Raw genomic sequence first — 26451 nt, 5'->3', positions numbered from 1 at the left:
CTATACCTGTCAATGATTTGTTTTTTAATTCAAGTAGAAGGAATATAGAAATACAAAATAAAAAGTAAAAATATTTTTTAAAATCCCATTTTATATATATCTTGAGAGACACTATGGTATAGTGACTCAAGAGGCGGCCTTCGAGGCAGGAAGACTGAGTTCAAGTCCCACTTATCAATGTTCTTTGAAATATAGTGAAGAATGGGAGAAGTATTGGAGAAATGAAAACTAGGAGATATTTTACCAATTTTCAAAAAAAGGAGAGAGAATGGAGACTAGATTTTGGACTAGTGAACTTTTGAGTCCTTGCAAAATTATAGAGCATATTATTATTTTTTTTGTTTTTTTTTATTTTTTTATTTAATAGCCTTTTATTTACAGGATATATGCATGGGTTACTTTACAGCATTAACAACTGCCAAACCTCTTGTTCCAATTTTTCACCTCTTACCCCCCCACCCCCTCCCCTAGATGGCAGGATGACCAGTAGATGTTAAATATATTAAAATATAAATTAGATACACAATAAATATACATGACCAAACCGTTATTTTGCTGTACAAAAAAGAATCAGACTCTGAAATATTGTACAATTAGCTTGTGAAGGAAATCAAAAATGCAGGTGTGCATAAATATAGGGATTGGGAATTCAACGTAATGGGTTTTAGTCATCTCCCAGAGTTCTTTTTCTGGGCATAGCTGGTTCAGTTCATTACTGCTCCATTAGAAATGATTTGGTTGATCTCGTTGCTGAGGATGGCCTGGTCTATCAGAACTGGTCATCATATAGTGTTGTTGTTGAAGTATATAATGATCTCCTGGTCCTGCTCATTTCACTCAGCATCAGTTCGTGTAAGTCTCTCCAGGCCTTTCTGAAATTATCCTGTTGGTCATTTCTTACAGAACAGTAATATTCCATAATATTCATATACCACAATTTATTCAGCCATTTAGAGCATATTATTAAAGAAGAAATTATGATGACAAAATATGGCTTCATCAAGAACTTATCATACTATATTAATCTTTTTTTTTCCGGTAGATTTTAACAAAGCAGTTCTTGTGGTCGAGATGAAGAGATATTGGTCCCACCAATTAGATGGATTCAAGAATGTTTATTAATGATTTTATTTGGAAGAGGGCTCTAGAAGAATGCCCCAGAGTCCTGTACTTTTTGCCTTGTGTTGTTTAATATTTTTTAATGAATGACTTGTAAAAAGGCACAGGTGGAATACTTAATAAATCTGAAGTTGACACAAAACTGGGAGAAAAGTTAGCATAATGGATGCCAGAGTTAAGATTTTAAAAAATTGAGAAGACATATTATTGAGTCTAATCTAATAAGGGGAACTTCAAAAGAGATAAACAAATTCTTACACTTGGATTAAAAATAATCCTGACCATTACATTTAAGGAAGATATCAGTAACCTTGAGTGTCCAGAGGAAGACAAGCCAAATTGGTGATGAACCTTTGATTCTGTGCTATATAAGGATCACTTTAAGAGGGCATGATCACTGTACAAGTATTTGAAAAACTCTCACATGTTGTTCAATTCTTTCAGCTGACTCTTAGTGACACCATTTAGGTTTGTTTGTCTGTTTTTTTGGCAGAGGTACTGGAGTGGTTTGCCATTTCCTTCTCCAGCTTATTTTACAGATGAGAAAACTGAGGCAAATAGGTTTAAGTGACTTGTTCAGTATCACACAGCTAATAATAATAATAATAATAGATTTGTACTCAGGCCCTCTTGACTTCAGATTAATCTATCCATTTCACCACCTAGATGATAAGCTAGTTAAGAGTAATGACTCTAATTTATTGATCTCTTAATCCCCCAAAGTGCCTTACATATAGTAGCTATGTAGTAAGTACTTGAATCAAAGAAAGTCACTTGCTGAAGATCACATAGCTTGTTTCTAGCATGGTAATGATGAACTAAAAAATAAAGTTTTTCTGATTTTTAGTCTAGTGCTTTTATTTTAAAAGGGTTCTTTAAGGATGTCCTTTGCTGTTAACTTTTCAATATTGTTCTAGCAGTTGTAACAAGAGTTCCGAGACAGTTTGGGATTTCTCTTCCCTCACATTCATTCTCAGGGGGGTGGGGTGGGAGAAGGCAGAGGATCTTTTGATAGTGGCACAGGTTCTGTCAATAGAGGTTGAGGGTATCTATGTTTGTTTATCAAAAATATATTAGAGCAGTTTAGTCACAGTCAAAAACAGTTTTGTTTCATTTCCCAAAATATATTTGATTATATGATTCCAATAAGTTTAGTTATATTATATTTTTGAAAAGAAAAATCTGAATCACCAAATGTGGAAATTTTTTTCTCTCTCTTGAAAGTCTTTATGAATTTTTATTGTTAAACATAACATCTTTCTTAGCTCAGTGCCTTTGGTACAGATATTTTGTTAGGCAAAACTGGCAGGTTGAATTGCCACATCCTCATACTATTAAATTGGGAGAGGGTGTCATTGCTTGTTAAAATGGGAGACAGAATATATGCGAAGCTAGCTTCAGATTCAGGAAGATGTACTCAACACCCTTTGCTTAAACACACCAACTGTGAGATCTAGTGCTTAGGAATCTCTCCAAACCTGCAGAGAGGGTGCTGATATGCATTAATAAGAGGCTGTTACTTCATCCTGGAATTTCCAGTACTAATGAAATCATAGGTCCAGTTCCAGTCTTGTTTGGTTAAAACAAATGATTAATAATATTTGTGGAGCCTGCAATTAAAAGTGAGCATTCAAAACTGAAAGGTCCCTCTGCTTATCATTGTGGTTACTTGACCTCACTGACCATTCTTGTTTCTCTTTCTTTTTCCTTCCTTTTAAATTCAAACCATCATGCTCTCTTTCTATTCATTGCCACCATTTCTTTTCTGTCTGTTACAGTTTGATTTATATCCTCATGATAGCTTCAATTATGTTTACCAAGGAGCTCCTTTGGGCCAAATCTAGAAACTCTCCATCATGTTTATCCTTCTTGACATGCCTACTGTTTTGTAAAGTGTTGACTATCTCCTTTTTTTTCCCCTTGGAGATTTTTTTTTTTCTGATCTTGTTTTCAGAGACAAGTTGGTTTACTATCTTTGTTCTCTTCCCATTTCTTAAATTACTCTTCTCTTGTTGACTTCTTTTATTCCCTTCTTTCTTTGCATCACTTAAGTTATTTTTCAGGTGGGTATTTCATTCTTTGTGTCCTGCCCCTCAAATCTTATTTCTAGATATCTGGTATTCCTCCCTACATTCTTGTCTTGGGAAGCTTTTCTATTTTATTTTCATGGCTTTAATTATTGACTGTGTACAGAAGACTATTAGAACTGCATCTCTTCTTCAGTTCCAATATTTCTTATCAACTAAAAGAAAACTTTTTTCTTGAGATGTTGTTGTTCCCTAAAATAAAACTTGCTAAAAATAGAGTGAAATGCACCTTAACCTCCTACTAACTGATTTCCATGAATTTATCTCCTCTTATTTTTTTTTATTATGCTTCTAGTTGCTTTAGGCAAAAAGAACTTTTTGCTTTTTAGATTTGGAATCTAGGTGATATGATAATTGGTGACTTCTAAAAATGTTCTTAAATATATTCTTTTTTCACTCAGTTAAGAATAAAAAATTAGCCCTTGCATATTAGAAGCAGTGTATACTATTTTCTTTTGTGTACAGTGCTTATTAGATAACCACAGAAAACCTTGAAGAGTAACTTGCATCTATCTTCCCTAGCATTTAATATCCTTTCTTTCTAACAAGTAACCTTTTTAAAGTCACATTAAGAATATATTGAGAATTTTTACTTCAGTTCTAGCCCACACAGTTGAATATATGCCAGTCAATATATCATATCCTATAACTTTGTTTCAAAGTAAAAAGGGGATTAAAAATTGACATCAATATGTCCATTAAGAAAAGCTTCCCATATGGTAGATTTTTCCCTTGAAGTTGGGACATTTGTATATAAGTTTGAAAGACTTATTAGCACAACAAATTTATTATTTATTCTATTTTCTCTCCTTCCCCAGATCTACGTGTTACTAGTTGGAATAATTCATTAGCAGAATTACTCATTACTTGACAAATCAGAGCACAGTTGGATTTTGGTAAGTATAAATCTACCATTGTTTGGGAGCTACGTTGATGAATACCAATGATTTGCTTACACACATATACACACGTCTATGTATATAGACACAGACATATTATACATAATATATACACACACACACACATATATATATATATAATTCATATATATATATATATATACACATATATAAAGAAAGTGAAAATTGACCAACATATTTGTTAAGTATTTGAGATAAGAATATTTTGATTTGTTTTTTATTTTGTTTTAGTTCATTGATTTGTCTTTTCTTTACTAAAGGATTTTGCAAAGTGCATCTGCATATGTTTTTGTTTTAGATAGTATGTATAGCGATTTTTCTTCAGTTACATTTGAAATATTTCTTTTTACATTTGTTTTTAAAACTTTGGATAGTGATTTTTAAAATACAGATTTATGAAACTGACATCCAAGAAAATCAAGACATGGCTTTTTTTCCCCTTACATGTGAAAGACTATAGAATGCATAAGGGAATGCATAATGGAATCTGAATTAGAGTTGGAAGTGTTTTTATAGCTCATTTAATCCAGATTTCATGAAACCACTTAAATTGGAGTGCACTTCAGGGACTCTGTAGTTACCATAGCGTAACAGGTATATTCTTTTTAACATCCATAAACAAGTAGCAATTCAGTTTCCATTTGAAGATATCCAATGATGGAAAACTTACTGATACCTCATGCATTTGTTGATAGATTTGATTGATAGGAAATTTTCCTCTGTAATGAACTACAATCTTCCTCATTGCAGTTTATACTAGATGTTTCTGGTTCTGCTTTCTGGGATTGAGCAGAAATATTGAATCCCTTTTCTTCATAATTGCTCTTTGGAAACTTGAAAACAACTATCATATTTAAGTCTAAGGAGTCTTTTATTCAGATAATATATTTCCTAATCCTTTAACCAGGGTTATCCAGTATGTCTTTTAGTCTTGTTCTGTTTACCCTTTAATGTGCTACTTTGTCAATACTCTTGAAATGTGCTGTTCAGTTCTGAACAAAATGCTGATGGGATGTGACTAGGGTGGAGTACCATGAAACTCTGTCATTATGGGTATCTTTTCTTAATTTAACCTAAAAACATGCTAGCTCTTTTGGCTGCCAAGTCATGTTGTTAATGTAGTGATCTTGCAGTCCTTTAAAAAAATCCCACATATTTTCTTCATGAATTCTTTTTTAACCATTGCTTTCCATTTCAGTTTTAGACAGTTGTTTTTTAAACCAAAATGAAGGACTTGCTATTGTTTCACTTTTGTTAATTCAATCCGTTTTTTTTTAACCCTAAAGCATCTTCTTGTATCTGAATTGGATCATTTATTAGGAAACCTTCCTTATTTTGTGCCATTCACATCTTTGAAAAGCCTGCCATCTATGCCTTCATTTAATTCATTGATAAAGCTCTTGACTTAAATTGGGTCAAGGTTGGATTATTAATATATAATGACCACTTTTTGAGTTAAGTTACAAAATCAGTTCCAAAACTACTTATGTATATAATAACATAGTATATAGCTCTCCAACTTGTCCATAACAATATCAGTTCCCATTCTGGTATGCTCCACAATACTCACTGTTAACTGCCATTTAAAAAAATTAATAATAGTTTTTTCATTTCAAAATACATGCAAAGATAGTCTTCATTCATGCTAGTAAAACCCCATGTTTCAACTTTTCTCTCTCCCTTGCCTCTCTCCTCCCTCAGACAGTAAGCAATCCAATATAGGTTAAACATGTGCATAAAATAAAATCTAAACATATTTCCATATTTGTCATATTGCACAAGAAAAATCAGATCAGAAAGGAAAAATGAGAAAAAAGCAAGCTAACAACAAAAAAGGGGAAAATACTATGCTGTGATCCACATTCAGTCCCCATGGTCCTCTTTCTGGATGTAGATGGCTTTCTCCATCACAAATCTATTGGAATTGGCCTGAATCACCTCATTGTTGAAAAGAGCCAAATCCATCCCAAATGATCATCACATAATCTTGTTGTTGCTGTGTATAATATTCTCCTGGTTCTACTCACTTCACTCAGCATCAGTTCATGTGAGTCTGTCCTCTCTGAAATCATCTGTTGATTATTTCTTTTATATGGTATATATGGTATATACCATAACATATTAAGGCATTCTCCAACTGATGGGCATCCACACAGTTTTCAGTTCTTTGCCACTACAAAAAGAGCTGCTACAAATATTTGTGCACATGTGGCTTCTTTTCCCTTTTTTATGATCTCTTTGGAATAGACTCAGTAGCGACACTGCTGGATCAAAGAGTGTGCACAGTTTGATAGCCCTTTGGGCATTAACTGACATTGTTTAATTTCCCAATTCCATTTAGCTAATTCATATCGATTAGCTTTTACAAAAGGGTATTCACCACTTTGCAAGAACATGGAGAATCATTTCCTTTCAATACCTTTGAGCAAACTCTTATAAGATACTACCTTGGTCTCTGGGGAAGTAGGGCTCAGGCTTAATGCAGTGTCTATCCTACCAAGCTCATGTTCATATAATAAGAGACAAAGAATTGAGGCCCCAAATGTCTCCTTTTATAATATTAAGCCAAATGACTTGCCCTTGCTGATGAGCCCTTGTGGAATGCTCCTCAGTTTTGTCCAGAAACTATTTATTTTCTTCATTATTGGTTAGCAGACCCAAATCATATACAGAATATCTAATTGAACTCGGTCAGCAAGATACCTCCATTAGACATCATCATGTCAATCTACATGGGGTATTGAATTATCCTAGAATGCTGATACCTGTTCTAAAGCCCTCTGTTACACTTCTATATACTACAGCTTTCTCAGCTCTTCTTTTATTGATGGCCATTTGCTATATTCAATCAGCCAATCAAGATGTATTTATTAAGTGCCTAATATGTTCTAGGCACTGTGATAGGTGCGTGTGTATATGTATGTGTGTGTAAATATGAAGATTATATATAATATCAATGTATAGAAAATCACTAAATATAAGGTATTTTGGGAGGAAGGGCATTTAGGGAGAATCAGGCAAACATTCATGAAGAGGATGGTATCTGAACTGCAATGTGAAGGAGGAGAGACTGTGAGGTAGAAGTAAGGGATGGCCAATGTAAAGGGACAGAGAAGGGAGATATAACATTGCATATGAGGATTAGAGAGACCGCAACTTTGGCTAAATCCCAGAGTATAGGAGTGGGGGAGTAAGATGAAATGAGTCTAAAGAAAAACATTAGGGCTAGGCTGTGTAGGGCTTTAAAAGCTAAGAAGTAAAGTTTATATTTTATCCTAGAGGCAATAAGTATCTACTGGAAATTAGAGAAGTCACATGGTAAGGTCTGCACTTTGGAAGAGGGACATATTGTAGGGAAAGAGAATGAGTTAAGTTTTGAACATGATGATTTTAAGGTCATCTGGTCTGAAATATCAGATAGGTAATTAGTGATGTAGACTGAAACTCAAAATAGAGATGGGCTAGAAATATGTGTATACACACGCACACACACACACACACATATATATATGAATATACATACACACACATAGGAGGAACATTCCTACATTTAGGAGAATTAGGAGACAGTATTGTTAGTGAAATCTAGAGAGGAAAGAGGTTTCAGATATAGTCAATGGTGTCAAATGCAGAAATTAGTTCAAAAGGAATAACATTGAAAAAAAATAGCTTGGAAATTAAAAGAGAGCAGTTTTAATTGACATTTAATTGGTGAGGTTCAATGTCAGATTGTGAAAGGTGAAAGAAGGAGTGAGAGAAGAGGGAATAGAAGCACTGAATATAAACAACTTTTTAAAAATAGTATTTTATTTTTCCATTTTTATGGAAAGGCAATTTTTAGTATTAAAATTTGGGGGGGATTTTGACTTTTCTCCTTCATTCTCTCCTCTCCACCTCCCCAAAAGGTAAGAATTTTAAACAGTTTTTTGTAATATGTGTGCAATCATGTAAAACATATTTCCATATTAGTTGTGTTGTAAAAGAAGAAACAGATCAAAAGGAAAAAGTCATGAAAAATTAAAGAAAGCAAAAAATAATATGCTTCATTCTGCATTCAAACTCGGTCAGTTTTTTTCTGGATGTGGATAGCATTTTTCATTGTGAATCTTTGGAATTGTGAAGATAACTTTGTAAAGGAATTTGACTGAGAAAGGGAGAAGAGACTCTGGATGATAGCTTAAGGGTATGGTAGGGCTTAAATAAAGCTTTTATAAGGATAAGAAAACTTGGCTGAATTTGAAAAATAACTGAGGAAGGACTCAATAAGGAAACATTGGGAATTTGAGAAAGAAAGAGGGACTGATTAAAGAAAAAGTTTGCTGAAGAAGATGGGAGGGCATGAATCAAGGGCATGAATCAAGTACATAGGCAAATGGGGTCAGCTTTGGCAAAAAGAAAGGCTACCACTTTGTCAAAGATAGGGTTTAAGGAGGAGAAAGTGAAAGATGATGTTAATGAGGTTTTAAGATTAAGAAAATAGGTGGAGAGGGAGCTCTGGTCAAAGGGCCTCAGTTCAATAATGTAAGAATCATGGCCCTTAGCTGAGGTTAGGGAAGAGATGTGGGGTATTGAGAATGGGAGAGAAAGTTTGGAACACGTCCTCTGGATTATCAATTAGGGACAAATCAAAGGACTGCCTTGCTGTAATAAGGACCTAATTGAGATTATCTAACATGAATTTGTAATATACCTAGTCAGCAAAGTTGTGGGAGCTCTTCCAGCCTCATTCATCAGAGTGAAGGATGTGAATAGTGGCTAATCTAGATCTGAAGTTTGGCAAGAAAAGAGTGGCAATATAATAAGGAACCAAAGGATTTAAAAGGAGAGGACTATGAAGAATTGAAGGGAAAGTGAAAGTGGTGGCAAAGGAAGGGAAAAGGAATAAGCATTTATATCTCTTCTTCCATGAGCCAAATATTGAGCTAAGTACTTTTACAGATTACATCATTAATATTATCATTATTATTACCTTATTTGATCCTTACAACAATCCTCTGAGGGTAATCCTAAGTGTAAATATGATCCCCTTTTTACAGTTGAAGAATCTGAGACAGAAATAATATTTCTTGCCCAGAATTACACACATAGTAAGTATCTGAGAATGGATTTGAACTTAGCTTTTTCTTACTCCAGGCTCACTAGGTGAAATGGATAATTACTAGGGTTGAGGTTAGAAAGGGAGGAAAGAGAAATCTAAGCAGGGATAAAAGCTTGAGAAAGTGTTATGGGCATAGAGGATTAGAGGATATATGAGGGTAAAGAATATATATAAAAAGGGTGAAGGATAGAGAGAGGTGAAACGAATAGGACATTATGGTTAGGCAGGAGAATGTCAGTTTAATTAGGGAAGTGGAATACTTGTGAACAAGGACAAAATCCATTGTTTGATCATCCCTGTATTTGGTTAAATGGGAGTGAAAGTAGGATCACTGGACTTAAGGAACATGAGGAAATGTTTCCAGTTCCTTACAAGCACAAAGAGTGAACACAGTTCTGACTACTTTGGTATATATTGGGTCTTTGCTTCTGTCTGATCTCATATTGATATATGTCTACCAGTTCTGAGTACTGAGGTTGAAAGCCATTTTAGGAAGGTTCATTTTTCCAGGTCAACAAATGTGGAAAGCTTAGTTACTTGTATAATTTTAAAATGGTATCTAAAACAGTGGGGAAAAGATAACGACTCTATCAAGAGTTTTTTTTTTTTTTGTTTTGTTTTGTTTTGTTTTGTTTTGTTTTGCGTGTCTTTCTTCAGCCCAACCTTTATCAACTCTTCCTATTTGTTGTCATGTTTGTTTGCCTGTTTGCCTAATATGTGGTGAAACCTCAAAATTGCTTTAATTATCGTTTTCTTATTGTGATTTGTAGCCTGTTTGCAAATGAGTCATTTATATCGTGCAAATTTTTTGAACACTTTATATTCTTTTATGATATATTGAATAATGATTTTGTATATATCTTTTATTGTTGATTTTTTTGGATAAATTTTTGCTCATGGGACAAATTTTTCACATTTTCTTTTAAATGATCTGTTTTTGATTCATCTATGTTTGCTTTTTAATGATCTTGTGTTTTGTTATTAAGTGCTCACAAATCCCTTTAGTTTTATTTCAAGAGCCATAGGATTAGAAGGAACCTCAGGACTTTTAAAAACTAACCTATGCCTATATGGGAATATTGTCTACAACGTTCTGTATTTTTGTCCAGAATCTATGTAAAATTCATTGGATTATTAATAGCTGAATCATAGATTTGTAGCTGAAAGGAATCTTAGAGTCTTATCTAGTTCAAGCTTTGCATTTTCAGATGAGGAAACTGAGCCCAAGAGAGGTTAAAGGCCATGTTTAGGGATACATGGCTCACAGATATTCAAGGAAGGCTTTTGAATTTAGTTCTTCCCAACTCCCAATCCAAACTTCAGTCTGCTACTTCATACACTTTTTTCTTTATTTGAAAATAAGGACTTTTGACCCACTTCAATTCTATGGCAATTCTTCCTCTCTCCCCCACTTTTCAAAGGTTATTTAGAGTGGTTTGGTAATCACACCTATCAGTTCTATCAATTTCATAGGATGTCATTTGGCTGTGTTTGATGTCATGGACCATTGGAGGATAGCTAGGTAGGTGCCATTTCTTCATTTATTTTGGGTTTGCAATACTTTGCTCTAGTTCTTTTCAATTCTATTCTTCCCATTCTGAAGACCATGCTTCTTGGTAGAGAAATCAAGCAAAGTAAGAATTGAATTGTTTTCAATTCTTTCTGTTCATCCTCAGTCACCTTCATTTGCTTCTATCTCCTATATATGGCTTTAAAAATCTAAGTTGGTTAATGAGTTTTCTGTGTCTTTGGATTATTTGCTCCCTTCTTCCTTATTGGAGTTATTTGTATCTTCAAAATTTCACTCTTGAGAGCTTTTCATTCTTTTTCGGTGGAATTCCTTATAGAATTTAAGGCCATACCTATTCCTTTTTTTTTTTTACCCCTTGAAATCCTCTTTTACATTGTAATCATCATACTCCTTCATTATTCTCCAGGCTCAGATTCAAATTCTTCAGATTTTTTTCTCCTCCATGATCCAGCACTCTTTGCTGATGAGACCCTTCTTCAGACTGATCCATTTCTTCTAGAAATTCCATTTTAAGGGACAAGCATATTCATTTCATTCCACCCAGAGTTCCACTCTTGATGCTGAATTTCATTGTTCACCATGATCCAGCAGCCTTCTTACTTTTTAAGATTATTCTGCCCTAACAGACTTAAAACCTTAAAATTTAAGACCCCCTTCAGCTTTTGTGGGTTGCCCCCCTTTACAACATCAGCTCCTTGTGTTTGTATTCCTAGTGCTTTGCTTAGCACAATGCTTTCTCCTCTTCCTCTTTATTTCTCTCTCTGCCCATCTCCCTGACCCCATCCTGATCCTAATTTGGGTGATCTTTACTGTGTTTACTTTATCCAATTTTTGAAAATTTTTCACATTAGTGTGTACTCTTAAAATACAGTGCTTCTGCAACTTTTGAGAAAAGTGGTCATGTAATTTCTGCTTAAACACTTATTGATAAAATAGTGGTAAATGAGAGATGAGTTATTATTAACATAAGAAGCAAGATGCCAATTGTTATAATTTTAAATTAGTTTGGTGGAACATGTCACTAAAACTATGATGGAATGTTGCTTCTAGTCTAGAGTGTAACAGTTTCCATTTGTGACTAGAAAGTCACTCTCTTTGCCAAAGTAGAAACTCTCATGTTGCTTTTGAGGAAAGCGTGCATTGTTGCTTGTTGTTATTCATCTTCATGGTTACATTTGAAATTTAGAAATCATTCTTAGAGATTGTATTAATTAACTTGGAAACTTTATTTGTATGGTTGGAGAATTTTGTTGAATGGAAATCCAAGAGAACAGTATAGAAAGAAAAATAGATATTACAGGAAAGAGTTAAATTAAAATGGGAGTAGTTGGATGGTAGTTTTCAGTAGTGAAGTTACTGGAGTTTGGGGTAGATAATTGAATGAGGGATTGTGACTATACTAAGTTCTCCACTGCCACCTTAGAGCATTGTCAAATAAACCAGAAAAACAAAACAAAACAATAAAAACAATGGGAAAAAGAAACTTTCATAGTAATTCCTTGCAAGAAAAGTAATAAAAGGACTGAAGAAAAGAATAAACAAAAAGAGGTTCCAATTTGATAAATTAGCATTGTCTGATTAAGAAAAAAAGCAAGGCGAAATCTCTAGAAAGAATAAGACTTCATCAAGTTCAATTTTGCATCTCTTAATTTGAGACAAATATGATCCTGATTCTGAAATCAGATAGAGATAAAGTTAAAAAATCATAGATCATTATTACTTAATGAACATTAACCCAATAATATTACATAAATTATTGGGAAAGGAATTATCTTAAAATTATTCATTTTGAAAAAGTTAGATGTGTATCAGAAATAGTTCAACATTAAGAAAAGAATTAAGATAATTATGCTAATAAAAAACAGGAAAGGCTTTACAATTATATCAATAGATATAAGAAAGCTGTTGTTAAAATATATTACTTATGTAATCTAATGTAAACACTAAAAGATTTTGTGATGGAAGGACCATTAGTGTGATCAAATGACCCTACATAAAACCAAGACCTAGAATTATTAATAATTAAGAAATGCTGACAGTTTTTGTAATAAGATCAGGAATGAAATAGAGACACCTACTGTTACCGTTATTATTTAGCACAATCCAAAAAAACCCCAGTAGTATAGCAATGTCAAGAATAAGAAATTAAATGAATGAACAATGGCAAAACAAGCTAAAATTATCATTATTTGTTTCAGCTCAAATAGACCCTTAAAAAAAACCATTATACAATTGCCTGAAAGACATAGAGAATACAAAGTCTCACTAGGCTTATTGTTTGTTAAAATATTTGATTCAATAGAACAAAATAATACTTAAATAGCTTCCTTCAGCAAGGTGTCTCCAATGCATAAGACATCTCAATCAATAATCTTTTCTTCAACACCCACCGTGAAGAAAGAATGATGGTGATAATAATAATAAATTATCTTGATCAGACAAAGCCCACCACATCCACTTTTCTACTTCCATAGAATTTTTATGAGATTTGCCTACAAGTCATTGAGGGATTTCTTGAATGAAAATTGTGAGAAAAGAACAGATAAGTTTCCTCAAATGATATTCTAGAGCAGGCCATATCTTAGTAATGGAAAATTTACTAAAAAGGTAAAGAATATAAGATTCCATTGTACTTAAAGTTTGTTGACTATACAAGAATTTGATTTGGTAGAGCAAAACACTGCCATATAGACTTTTCTTCAAAAGTGTCTCCTATCCACAACAGAGGCATCCAAGATTATGTGAAAGATGTAATAAAACAGAGGTAACTTTATTTAATGACCTTCTGATTATTAATATCAAGCAAAACATGAACTAGATCGATTTATCTGTCTGTCGGTCTATCTATCTATCTATATCTGTCACTATCATGGATCATGGATTATGACTGGTACTGAGTCCAAATGGAAAGGAATGCCCTGCATTCTATTTGTATATGGTATTATATTAATTGCATCAAGCTATAAGTACTTATTAAGCATCATCGCTACCTGTTAGGGATTCTAAGAGAAAATAATTTTAAAGTAATTCTGGCTCTCATGAAGATTGGTATCTATAGGGAAAAAAAAAACTTATGTTCATTTAAGTCTGTAAAAATGAGCATATGCATGTGTTATCCTTGCAAGAGATAGTCTTTTTCCTACTAGGAGTTCCAACTTTGGGCACAATTGGGGGAGTTTAACCCCCCAAAGAAGGGATTTCCCCCCCACATTCTTCATCCCAGAATTCTGGACAAAATAATAAAGCTTTGGAATTGTTAATGTTCAAAGTTTCTTCTAAAAGTGATTAAGAGGTTCTTTTGTAGAAGAAGTAGCCAATATACAAAGTAAAAATCAGCACAGGACAGTGATTTATTTCCTCCCTCACAAAAGAAATACAAAATACAAAGATTCATAAGTATGTATTAACAAAGGCACGATACATTAAAAATAACTTATAGCAATTATTATACTCTGCTGGCAGGTAAAGACAACTTTATTGGATTGCTGAATAGATATTTCACATTCATGACAGGTTGTACTTTCACAGCAACTCACAAAGTCCAGATCTTTTGCCAACAAGCCCTAGAACATTGCAGAGCTTTTTAAATAAATTCTATAATCATTCAAAAGAACTTGGCTTAACCACCCAAATTGGAAAAACCAATAGTATAAAGAATTTATCTTGTATGAACTGTAATATTCAGTCAGAGAGAAAGCCCATAGAAATGGTCTATCTACATGTATGTTTATTTTTATGCATGTATATATGTGATTGTTAATTGTTTGCCATTTCCATCTTTTCTTTTTTCCTTTATTTATTTTAAACATAAATACAAAACAGGAAAAGAAAAAAAAAAACATTGCTATGTGCATAGGAGAACATGAGAGGATTCAAAATATTTCCATTTCAAGAAGCTTATATTATAAACACCACACATTGTGTTCAGAACTGTCCGTCTTTTCTCTCCTTCCTTATAAGTTTTCTCTGTTTTTTGCTATGTGTTTTCTACTTTATTCTTTTTTTTTTTTTTTTTTTTTTTACCCTTCCTCCTCCCTGTCCCCAAAGAAGGCCACAATTAAGTGTGGATATGCACTAATACATACATACATACATACATATATATATATAATATATATGTATAATCATACACATATATATGTCCAACTTTTCAAAACACTATTTGGGGTTTTCATGACAAAGATACAGGAGTGGTTTTTTATTTTCTTCCCCGGATCATTTTACAGATGAAGAAACTGAGACAATTAAATAATAATAAGTGTCTGAGACCTGATTTGAACTCAACATCCTCCTGACTCTAGATCCTATACTTTATCCACTGTGCTATCTAGAAATTATAAAAAAATTTAAAATAAAAATTATAAAAAATTTAAAATAAAAAATAACAATCCTAGGTTTCTCCTTGATGTGGTTGCATGCTGATTTTGTATGTATGTATGTATGTGTGATGAGTCAAAAGAAAATGGATCAATTTTAGGAAATAAAGCCATTACTGTCTATCTTCTACTTTTATATAACCTGTATTTTGTTTTTGTTTCATTGTGGAAGTAAAGAAGGGTTCTGAACAAACAACCCAAGAACCTTTTGTATGTTGTGCATTATTTCTTATCTAACTGGGATGAATTAAAATTATGGTGCCTAATCTGGGGTCTGTGGATTTGTTTTTTTCAAAAATGACAATTTGATAACTGTTTCAATATAATCAATTTTCCTTTTAATCTTATGTATTTAATTTTATGCATCTAGAAACATTATTCTGAGAATAATTTGGCAATACAGACTTTCAGTGAGGTCCGTGAGACAAAGGTTATTAACCATTGAATTAGAGGAAAGTTATAGTTTTCCCTTCAGTATTCAAGAAATTAGCTCCTAGTGTCAGGAATAAAGCAATATTTTTAAATTTTACTTTACATGATAAAAGACCATAAGTTAATATAAATGCTTTAGTCTGATCTAATGCAACTCAAAATCTTCTTGTGTTTAGCTATTTTACACTCATGTCATAGAATGCTTAGATACGTGTTTTGATAATCTCTACCTGCTTTGGTCCTAAACTATGGCATATTCTTTATTGGAAGGAAGAAGTATGGGATATTGGTATGTAGATTGTACAAGTCCAGCAACCAACTCTAGGACTACATCTAGTTGACTCCTTTAGTGTTTCTCTGCTACTAAATTGTAGCTTTAAATCTTAAGCTAATCAATGTGAGACTTTTGACGAATACAATCTAACAATAATTTGTCCCTGGCTTTATATCCAGATTTAACAAACTAAACCTCTAGGGCATTTCTTTGGCTATAGCCTAATGAATAGATTATGATTTTCCACCAAATTGGATTGATTGGCCAAGTGAAGGGCTGTTTATAAGAATGTTTCTCTCTGAGGGAAGCAGTCCTGGAATTGGTCCTTCTGCTGCCAGGCAACCAGTCGATTTGATTGGTGATGCAGGATGAATTCCTTTAGAGTCTGCTGTCGATCTCTTAAGGACAAATGTTTGATATCCTGTTGAGCTTATTCTCATCTTTGTTACTAAGCAGGGACTTGCTGCTATAATATCAAGCATCTGCTTTAATGAGAAGTCACAGCAGAAACCTTGGTCCTGGGACCATGTATCACAATATGCTGAAGTTCAATTATTGCTAATAATGCCTAACAGATTTTGCATCTGATTATGTGATCTGCATGATGATCAGCATATTAATGATGACTTTGTGATCTCTCAAACCCTCTTAGGCTTTCAGATCTCATTTGTGAATCTCATATTGGGAAAATAGGACCTCCCTTGCAAGAAAATACTGTGTAAAGCTTTCTTCAAACCTTTGTTTAAGACCCAAGTTCTGTAAATATTTTTTTAAAATGCCGAGTGCAGGAAGAGCATAAGATCCATGAGGGGTTGGTAGGGTATCTGAAAGTTGGCAAATGATTGTAATTTATGGATAGAAAGAGTGAATGGCTAGAAAGGAGAAATTGTTCTGCCTTGATGTTCACAAAGAAGGATGGTGTTACAAATGGCAACTATTCTCATAAACTTCTTTTTGGAGACAGAATTATTAGTCAAGGAATTTAGAATGTCACATAGAACTGATGACTAAGAAATGAAAATATTTAAAGACTGGAAATCCAGGTTTGCACAAAAAGAAGTTTAAAGAAAGAAGTGAATCTTAGGTAATCTTTCTAAAAACAGGAACCACCAATAAATATACTAGAGGACAGCTGATATAATGGCCATTTTCCAGAGTGAAAACTAAAGATGAATCTATGAAAGAAGAGGATAAATTTGAATTTGACAGTCACTGTTACTAAGAAAGTCACATTAATAAGAAATATTACTTCTCATATTAATAACATTAAAATAGCTGATGGACTTTATAATGGTGACTTTGGGCTAATTTGGGCTAAGTCTACACAGAAGCTGTTCTGAAGAATTCCTCAGGAAAGTAAAATCCTCAGAAGACATTTAAATATGAATCATAAAGGAAATGAGTGCTCTAGTTTGGAGAATGGAATACTGAACTGGATATCTGGTTCATGATGACAATAAGTGTTTTATAATTTAACCAATATCCTTGACCTGGATCTCACCGCTCACTATATAATCTCCAGTGGGCCACTTTGTTTTTGTGTCAGTTTTTTCATGAGTGAATTGGAGTAACAACTCCCTTTTAAAGATGTGATGACTGCTTATTTTATAATCAGCTGGGGAAAATCTTCAATTCTTTGTGGAGGTGAAGGGGGGGGAATCAGAGGTGAAGGGGGATCACGATAGCAATCTGAGAAGCTGTGCAAGAAGCCAGCCAGCAGTCTCTCCCCGCTTCTCTTACTGCCCCTCTGCCTCCACCCACCAAAATCATCATTTCCTATACAACACATCAGGACTTGCACAAAGAGTGGGTGGGGGCCATTCTTTCTCAAAACATATATATTAATAGAATGTGGCCCAATTACTATTTAGCCTCATGTGCTTGGGACCTCAATGCATCAACTCGAGCTTCAGCCCATTACACCTTCACTTGACTTTTTTGGATATTATGAAATGCTTTCTTATGTGCCTTGCTTTCAGTTGAGAGACTTTCTTTCTAAGCAATAGAATGGTAATACTGAAAGCACTGAAATTTTTATAGAAAATAAAACACTTGCCTTTTAGGAGCTGGAAGTTCAATGAGCTTCCAACTTTATATTGAGTTAGAATATATTGACTACATGCTGGACCACATGTGCAAAAAAACTTGGAAATGTCTATGAAAATAACTGAGTTGGGATGATTCTCCCATGAAAAATTAAGGGAAAGCATCTTCGGATAATGTCTTATCCATAAAGAGCCAGAATAAAAAATTCTGGGACAAATGCTTTATTAAAAAGTTTTAGGTTCCAAGATATTGTGATCAAGATTTTTCTGCCTTGCTATTCATAAAGAAGGATGGAGTTATGAGTGCCCTCATAAATTTCCTTTTGGAGATAAAATTATTAATGCAGGAGTGCCACCCCTCCCCTCCAAAACATTCAAAGATTATAAAAATTGTGTCATGCATAGATTGGTTCTTTGAGATAAAAATAAGGGAATAGGTAAATAGTGAATTCTTCTTTGGCTAATCTAGGTTTTTTCTTTTCTTTTCTTTTATGTACTTGTTGCTCATCAAAAAAGTTACTGGATAATCTTACTTGATGACAGATTTGAAATAAATGACATATGTTGGTTGACTGATTATTGATTTGAAAGTAATTCTTCCAATTGAAGAAAGGAAAGATTTTTTTTTCTTTAACTGGGGAGAATAACCAGGAAAAAAAGATTTGGTCCTTGTATTTGAAATGTATATTGATTTCCAGTTTGGGGAAAGGAAGACTATAAACAAATTATTAAGCACCTAGTTGATTTTAAGTACTTTACAAATATTATCTCATTTTATACTTACATTCTTTGTTGTAGAAGCAAATGGAAGAAAAGGGAAAAGTCAACTAAGATGAATTTTTTTTGAGGAAATCCTATGAGTTTAGCTGTGTATCTAATTGATGGATGGTTACATACTAGCTACAGAACATAATTGTATCAGTAATTGCCTCCACCCCACTAGCCACCTCCATATTTTAAAGTTGTTACAAAATTACTACCTTTTTTTCCTGGATAAACATTAAGATACTCAGAGAATTATTGGATATGACAGCATTATAGAAATAAGGAATCATAGTTTTCAATAAATGCAACCCCAAAAATTTGATCATGTGGGTAGTGAAACAGGCATTAGGAAATGAAAACAGTAATTAAAGTAGATTTGAGTTTTTAAAAATAATTTAAATGTTTTAAATGACATTTTAAAATTACCTGTTATATCTGCAATCAAAAAATAAATGTCAGAACAATTCAGGGCAAAAGAAATGAACACTTTATTAATTATCCAGGGGAATAACTCAACAAGTGACATACCTTACATAGATGTTTTTCTATCCTTTGAAAGTGAAAATCTTTTTTGTAGGATGGTCAACTTTTTGTGTTTGATTGTGCCATGACTTTATTATTACTTGGTGCTTTTTAAAATAGTGAATTCTTTTTCTGTCATGTTAGGAACATTTTCAGTATTCCTTGTACTTAACAGGAAGTTACTAGATAAGAGATTTTTTCCATTGAACTTAAATATTGATTTGCAATAATGCCAGCATTATTAATAACCAATATTGAAGGTTAAAGAGTAAGGGACGAATAAAAGAGTTACTTTAGAATCTTGAAAAACAACTTAGGTTAGAAAGAAATTAAAATGCTGAAATTCCTTCAAAACGTTAACTGATGCTTTGGGGGAGGTTTGGAACAATAATAGAGATACTTGATTATGGCATTTAAAAGCAGAGGGAGAAGGAAATACACACATACACACACATATATATCTATATAAATATTTTTATTTATTTTGTTAAATATTTCCTAATTACATAATTTTTTCATGTTTATTTTTTTAAAATTTTGAGTTCCAAATTCTCTCTTTCCTGTTCCTCCTTTACCTTTGAGAAAGCAAGTAATATGATATTATACATGTGAAGTCATGTAAAACATATTTACATATTTAATCATGTTGCAAAAGCAACACACACAAAACAAGAAAAACAAGTGTGCTTCATTTTGCATTCATAATTTATCAAATTGTCTTCTGGAGATGAGTAGCATTTTTCAGCACAGATCCTCTTGTATCATTGCCTTGATCACAGTGGATAAGTCTTTTTCAGTTGATCATTATAAGATTGGTGTTGCTATATACAGCCTTCTGGTTCTGCTCACTTCACTTTGCTTCAATTAATATGTCTTCTCAGTTTTTTCTGAAACTATCCATGTTCAGCTACTCCCCACTTTATTCCTATGTTGAGCCATTCCCTCAATTTCTAATTGTATGCTACCACATAAAGAACTGCCTGCTATAAATATTTTTGAATAAGTTTTTCCATTTTTTAAAAATCTTTTTTTTGGGATACAGACCCAGTAGTGATAGCCCTATGGGCAAAGTTTCAAATTGTTTTCCAAAAACAGTTGGACCAGTTCACAATTCCACCAACAATTCATTAGTATCCCGGATTTTTGCACATTCACTCCAGCATGTTATTTTCCTTTTCTGTCTGTCATTTTAGTCAATCTGATAGGGTGAGGTGGTACCTTAGAGTCATTTAATTTCCATTTTTCTAATCGACAGCGACACAAAGCATTTTATCATGTGGCTATGATAGCTCTGATTTCTTCTTCTAAAAACTGTTCATATTCCTTGACCACTTATCAATGGGGAATGGCTTGCATTTTTATAAATTTGGCTCAGTTCACTATATATTTGAGATATGAGGCCTTTATCAGAGAAATTTGCTGTAAAACTTTTTCCTTATTACTTATTTTCCTCCTAATTTTGGCTGCATTTTGGTTGGTTTGTGTAAAATCTTTTTAATTTCCTATAATCAGAATTATTCATAATTCCATTATTACTTCCCATGATTCTCTCTTCTCTTTGGCCATAAATTTCTCTCTTATCCATAGATATAACATTTTTCTATGTTCCTCTAATTTCCTTAGATCTTAAGGTTGAAATCATTTATTTATTTAGAACTTATCTTGTTATATAGTATGAGATACTAGTTTATGCCTACTTTCTTCTAAACTTTCTAGTTTTCTCAAAAATTTTTGGCAAATGTTGAGTTCTTACCTCTGACATTTGATCTGTGAGTTTATCAAACATTAGATTACAATATTTACTCCTGTGTTTTGGATACCTACTTTATTTAACTGATCTATTACTCTGTTTTTTAGTGAATACAAGATTGTTTCCATGATTAGTACTTGTAGTATCATTTGAAATAAAGTGTTGCTAGGCTTCCTTCTGTCACATTTTTTTCACTGATTCCTTTGATATTCTTTTTGTGTGTATGTGTGTGTGTGTGTATCTTCTTTTTTATTATAGCTTTTTATTGACAGAACATATGCATGGGTAATTTTTACAACATTGTTCCTTGCACTCAACTTCTGTTCCAATTTTTTCCTTTGCTCCCTCTACCCCTTCCCCTATGTGGCAGGCAGTCTCATACATGTTAAACATGTTAAAGTATATCTTAGATACAATATATGTGTGCAGATCCATATAGTTCTCTTGTTGCACAAGATTGGATTCAGAAGGTAAAAATACCTGGGAAGAAAAACAAAAATGCAAGTAGTCCACATTCATTTCCCAGTGTTCCTTCTCTAGGTGTAGTTGATTCTGTACATCATTGGAACTGAAATAGTTCCAATTTCTCTTCTTCTCTTTGTTGAAGATATCCACTTCCATAAGAATACATCCTCATATAATATTGTTGTTGAAGTGTATAATGATCTTCTGGTTCTGCTCATTTCACTTAGCATCAGTTGATGTAACTTTCTCCAAGTCTCTCTGTATTCATCCTGCTGGTCATTTCTTACAGAACAATATTTTCATAACATTCATATACCACAATTTACCCAACCATTCTCCATTGATAAGCATCCATTCATTTTCCAGTTTCTAGCCACTACAAAAAGGGCTGCCACAAACATTTTGGCACATACAGGTGCTTTTCCCTTCTTTAATATCTCTCTGGGATATAAGCCCAGTAGTAACACTGCTGGATCAAAGGGTATGCACAGTTTGATAACTTTTTGAGCACAATTCCAAATTGCTCTCCAGAATGGCTGGATCCATTCACAACTCCACCAACAATGCATCAGTATCCCAGTTTTCCCGTATCCCTTCCAACATTCGTCACTATCTTTTCCTGTCATCTTAGCCAATCTGACAGGTGTGTAGTAGTATCTCAGAGTTGTCTTAATTTGCATTTCTTTGATCAATAGTGATTTGGAACAACCTTTCATATGAGTAGAAATAGTTTCAATTTCTTTGTTTGAGAATTGTTCATATCCTTTGACCATTTATCAATTGGAAAATGGCTTGATTTCTTATAAATTAGAGTCAATTCTCGATATATTTTGGAAATGAGGCCTTTATCAGAACCTTTAACTGTAAAAACGTTTCCCCAGTTTATTGTTTTCCTTCTAATCTTGTTTGCATTAGTTTTGTTTGTACAAAAGATTTTTAATTTGATGTAATTAAAATTTTCTATTTTGTGATTAATAATGATCTCTAGTTCTTCTTTGGTCACAAATTCCTTCCTACTCCACAAGTCTGAGAGGTAAACTATCCTATGTTCCTCTAATTTATTTATAATCTCATTCTTTATGCCTAAATCATGAAAACATTTTGATCTTATCTTAGTGTATGATTGGTGTGGGTCCATGTCTAGTTTCTGCCATACTAATTTCTAATTTTCCTAGCAGTTTTTGTCAAATAATGAATTCTTATCCCCAAAGTTGGGATCTTTGGGTTTGTCAAACACTAAATTGCTATAATTATTGACTATTTTGTCCTGTGAACCTAACTTATTCCACTGATCAACTAGTCTATTTCTTAGTCAGTACCAAACGATTTTGGTGACCGCTGTTTTATAGATCAGGGACTGCTAGGCTACCTTCATTTGATTTTTTTTCCCCATTAGTTGCCTTGAAATTCTTGATCTTTTTTTCTTCCATATGAATTTTGTTGTTATTTTTTTAGGTCATTAAAATAGTTTCTTGGGAGTCTGATTGGTATAGCACTAAATAAATAGATTAGTTTAGATAGTATTGTCATCTTTATTATAGTTGCTCGGCCTATCCAAGAGCACTTAATATTTTTCCAATTGTTTAAATCTGATTTTATTTGTGTGGAAAGTGTTTTGTAGTTTTGCTCATATAATTCCTGATTCTCCTTTGGCAGATAGATTTCCAAATATTTTATGCTATCAAGAGTTATTTTGAATGGAATTTCTCTTTTTATCTCTTACTGTTGGCTTTTGTTGGTAATGTATAAAAATGCTGATGATTTTATTTTTTAGAGAGCTATTTTCTTTGCCCAATTCACTAATTCTGTTTTTTAAAGCTTTGATTTCTTTCTCCACTTTATCTTTAAATGAGTGGGATGACTTATCCAGACCCTCTTGCCAAGATTCCCTTTCCTTTCCCCATTTTCTTCTAGCTCTCTTGTGAGAGAGTCTTTTTAATTTCTTCTATGAGAGCCTTGTATGGTGGGGACCATATCATATCTCCCTTTGGGGATTCATCTGGAGACAATCTGTTTTTAGTTTCCTCACGGTTTGAAATCTGCTCTCTATCCATATAGAAGCTCTCTATAGTTAGAGTACACTTTAATTTTTTTCCTTATTTTAACGAAAAAGAATGAAAGAAAACAAACAAACAAACAAAAAAGCAAATGTGCTCTGCTTTTTGGACAGTATAGTATTACCACACTTCTACAGACTACAGGAGGTGGCAATGAAGCAGCAGTGGAACAGCAATGGCTGTGCTACTTGCACAGTGGCCACTCTCTGAGACTCTGAGAGCATGCTGAGTCACTCTGGGTGTTGGGTGGGTGTGGCCAGGTCCCGAGAGACCCTAGTGTTTCGGGATTGAAATCTTTACTCCCTGTGTTTGTAGCTTCTCTGCTGATCTAGTGGCTTGCTGCTAGGGCAAAGAAGCTCACACTGGATAAAATTCTCCTGCAAATCTTCTGCTGGCTGAGATCACACCCGATCCCCCTCAGGTCTGCTCAGTGTGAGCTGCCTTCTGTGCTCTTGCTGAGTGCTTGTAGTTTGCACCTGATCTAACCATCCCGCCTGTGAGTGAAAGCAGACCTTTTCTGGCGAAATTTTGAGGATATCTTCTGTTGGTAATGTATTTGTGGGTTTTTTCAGTCAAGCACTAATTCTGCGGCTGTATCATGAAAAAAAAGTATTCTGAGGGCAGGAAAGATCGTAGATAGATGTGTGTGCTCTCTCTGCCATCTTGGCTGGAAGTCCCCTCCTTTGATATTCTTAACCCTTTTTTTTCTAAAGAAATTTAATTACTATTTCTTCTAGCTCTATAAAATCATTCTTGGTACTTTGATATGTCACTGAATAAGTAGGTTAGGTAGAATTGTCATTTTTATTACTTTGGCTCAGCCTAACCATGAGCAATTAACATTTCTCCAATTGTTTAGATTTGCCTTTATTTGTGTGAAGAGTGTTTTGTAATTGTGTTCATATAATTACTGGCTTTATCTTGGCAGGTAGACACCCAACTATTTTCTAACATCTGCAGTTATTTTAAATGGAATTTCTTTTTCTGTCTCTTCCTATTGGCTTGTGTGTATAATGTTTAGATGTTTTATAAGGATTTATTTTATATCAACTACAACTTTGCTAAAGTTGTTAATTGTTTCAAATATTTTTTTTTAGATTCTCTAGGGCTCTGTAAGTATACTATAATATTATCTACAAAGAGTGATACTTTTATTTCCTTTATTGCCTATTTTTATTTCTCCTATTCTTTTTCTAGCTAATAGCTAATATTCCATTTTTTCTCTTATTTTATTCTATTCTCAATTGTATTTAAAAATTTTAATGTTCTTTTTATTAAAAGTGAGTTTCAAATTTGATTCTTCCTTCCTGCCCCTTGCCCTTTCTTAAGAAAGCAAGCAAATTGATATAGATTAGACATGTGAAATCATACAAAACATATTTTTCCAAATTAGCATATTCAAAAAAACCCAAGATGGAACCCCCACCCCCTCAAAAAGAAACCTACAAGAAAAAGAAAATAAGTAAATGGTGTACTTCAATCTACACTCAGACTCCATCAGTTCTTTCTCTAAAGGTGTATAACTTTTTTCATCATTAGTAGTTGTGATTGAGGGATTTTTCAGTCTTGTCTGACTGTTTGTGACCCTGTTTGGGGTTTTCTTGGCAGAGATACTAGCTATTTTCAACCCTGGCTCATGTTATAAATGAGGAAACTGAGGCAAATAGGGTTAAATGACTGATCCAGAATCATCGAGCTAGTATCTGAAGCTAGATTTGAATTCATGGCACCCTCTATGCATTGCACTACTGAACTGCCCATTTTTCATCATAAATCTTTCAGAATTGTCTCAGATTGTTGTCTTGATCAGAATAGCTAAATCATTCACAATTGATCATTATACATTATTGCTGTGACTATGTACAATGTTATCCTAATGCTGTTTGTTTATTTAACATTTGTTCATATAAGTCTTTCCATGTTTTTCTAAAAACATCTTGCTTATCATTTCTTTTTTTATTTTAATTTTTTCTAGTTATACATGTACCTTCACTTAAAAAAAACAGATTTCCTTATGAATCATGTGGGAGAGAAATATCAGGACAAAAGGGAAAAACCATGAGAGAAAATAAAATGGAAGAAAAAATAAGTGAACATAGCATGTGCTGATTTACATTCAATTTCCACATTTCTCTCTCTGGATGCAGATGGCATTTTCTGTCCAAAGTATAATGGGATTGCCTTGGATCACTGAACTACTGAAAAGAACAGTCTTTCATAGCACAATCTTGCTGTTGCTTTGTACAATGTATTCCTAGTTCTGCTTGTTTTGCTCAGTATCAGTTCATGTAAATTTTTCCAGGCCTTTCTAAAATTAGCTTGTTCATCTTTTTTATAAAACAATAACATTCAATTATTTTCACATACCATAACTTATTCAGCCATTTCCTAATTGATGAATATTCCCTCAATTTCCAATTCTTTGCTATCACAAAAAGAACCACAATAAATATTTATGTATATATAGGCCCTCTACCCTGCCTTAAAATTTTTTTTGTGGGGGGATACAGACCTAGTGGTAGTATTGCTGGGTCAAAGAGTGTGCATGGTTTTGTAATCTTTTGGGGCATAGTTCCAAATTTTTCTCCAAATAGTTGAAACACTTCACAACTCTTCATGGTTATAGTTAGCATTTATTTTTTATTATTTGAAAAATTACACATTTTAAAATATTTCATTTTTTTCAATTACATGTGAAAGCAATTTTTAACATTTTTTTAAAAGTTGAGTTCCAAATTTCCTTTCTTCTTTTCTTTTCCCTTTCCTTGAGATGGAAAGTAATTTGATATAGGTTGTACATAGTCAGTTATGCAAAAAATATTTCCACTTTAGTTATGTTGTGAAAAAAAAGCACAGACCCCAAAATTTTTTTGAAAAAAAAAGATAGTAAAAAATAATCTGCATATAGATGCCATCATTTCTTTTTAAGGAAAGAATTTTTCATAATATGTCTTTTGGAATTGTTTTACATCCTTCTATTACTGAGAATAACTGAATCATTTACAGTTAA

General features: G+C 33.2%; 1 protein-coding gene across 3 annotated transcripts in view; it reads left to right on the top strand.

Annotated features, from left to right (window-relative positions):
- The window catches only part of RNF182 (ring finger protein 182), an 83159-nt gene that overhangs the window by 43758 nt on the left and 12950 nt on the right, over nucleotides 1-26451 (top strand). For 2 of the 3 annotated variants that reach the window (XM_031946828.1, XM_031946830.1), the window contains exon 2: nucleotides 4025-4102. The gene's annotated coding sequence lies outside the window, so the exon portion shown is untranslated. Of the gene's footprint in view, nucleotides 1-2304; nucleotides 2742-4024; nucleotides 4103-26451 lie in introns of those variants that run through there. The other variant, XM_031946829.1, reaches the window with a different exon arrangement.

This window comes from Sarcophilus harrisii, chromosome 1, assembly GCF_902635505.1.
Source record: "Sarcophilus harrisii chromosome 1, mSarHar1.11, whole genome shotgun sequence".
NCBI lineage: Eukaryota > Metazoa > Chordata > Mammalia > Dasyuromorphia > Dasyuridae > Sarcophilus > Sarcophilus harrisii.
Note: the sequence above shows the minus strand (reverse complement) of the source record. Positions and strands in the feature narration are given on the sequence as shown.